A 1436-nucleotide genomic window follows, 5' to 3' on the forward strand; every position below is an offset into this window, starting at 1 on the left:
TGTTGTTGAAACCTTGTTGAGGTCTCTGTTGATCCTTCCATGAGAGATTTGGATGATTTCTCCATGAAGGATTATAGGTGTTTCCATAGGGTTCTCCCATGTAATTCACCTCTTCCATTGATGGGTTCTCAGGATCATAAGCTTCTTCTTCAGATGAAGCGTCTTTAGTACTGCCTGGTGTAGCTTGCATTCCAGACAGACTTTAAGAAATCATATTGACTTGCTGAGTCAATCTGAGATAATATGGCATTCAGAGTATCAATCTCAAGAACTCCTTTCTTCTGATTCGTCCCATTGTTCACAGGATTCCTTTCAGAAGTGTACATGAATTGGTTATTTGCAACCATTTTAATGAGTTCTTGAGCTTCTACAGGTGTCTTCTTCAGATGAAGAGATCCTCCAGCAGAGCTATCCAATGACATCTTGGACAGTTCAGACAGACTATCGTAGAAGATACATATGATGCTCCATTCAGAAAGCATGTCAGAAGGACACTTTCTGATCAATTGTTTGTATCTTTCCCAAGCTTCATAGAGGGATTCACCTTCCTTCTGTCTGAAGGTTTGGACTTCCACTCTAAGCTTACTCAATTTTTGAGGTGGAAAGAACTTTGCCAAGAAGGCATTGACTAGCTTTTCCCAAGAGTTCAGGCTTTCTTTAGGTTGTGAGTCCAACCATATCCTAGCTCTGTCTCTCACAGCAAAAGGGAATATCATAAGTCTGTAGACCTCAGGGTCAACCGCATTGGTCTTGACAGTGTCACAGATTTGCAAGAATTTAGCTAAAAACTGATGAGGATCTTCCAATGGAAGTCCATGGAACTTGTAATTCTGTTGCATTAGAGAAATTAATTGAGGCTTAAGCTCAAAGTTGTTTGCTCCAATGGCAGGGATAGAGATGCTTCTCCTATAGAAGTCGGGAGTAGGTGCAGTAAAGTCACCCAGCACCTTCCTTGCATTGTTGGCATCGTTGTTGTTTTCGGCTGCCATGTCTTCTTTTTGTTTGAAGATTTCTGTTAGGTCCTCTACAGAGAGTAGTGCTTTAGCTTCTCTTAGCTTTCGCTTCAAGGTCCTTTCAGGTTCAGGGTCAGCCTCAACAAGAATACTTTTGTCTTTGCTCCTGCTCATATGAAAGAGAAGAGAACAAGAAAATATGGAATTCTCTATGTCACAGTATAGAGATTCCTTGAGATGTCAGAGGAAAAGAAGAATAGAAGGAGGAGGTAGAAGAAGAAGAATTCGAACTTATCAAGAGAGATAGAGTTTGAATTGTTGATAGTGGACGAGTGTTAGTCCTTAAATAGAAGGATGTGAGAAGAGGGGAAGAATTTTCGAAAATAAATTAAAAGATTTTGAAGAAATTTTGAAAAATTGAAGAATGATTTTCGAAAATTAAAGTTGGGAAAGAAATAAAGTGATTTTTGAAAAAGATTTTGA

General features: G+C 39.1%; 1 non-coding gene across 1 annotated transcript; it reads left to right on the top strand.

Annotated features, from left to right (window-relative positions):
* Window positions 1-476: 476 nt before the first annotated feature.
* Window positions 477-584, top strand: LOC112798479 (small nucleolar RNA R71). Its single transcript, XR_003200089.1, has one exon. It is a non-coding gene; the product is annotated as a small nucleolar RNA R71 (small nucleolar RNA).
* Window positions 585-1436: the final 852 nt, after the last annotated feature.

The sequence above is a fragment of the Arachis hypogaea genome, chromosome 4 (assembly GCF_003086295.3).
Source record: "Arachis hypogaea cultivar Tifrunner chromosome 4, arahy.Tifrunner.gnm2.J5K5, whole genome shotgun sequence".
NCBI classification, from domain to species: Eukaryota; Viridiplantae; Streptophyta; class Magnoliopsida; order Fabales; family Fabaceae; genus Arachis; species Arachis hypogaea.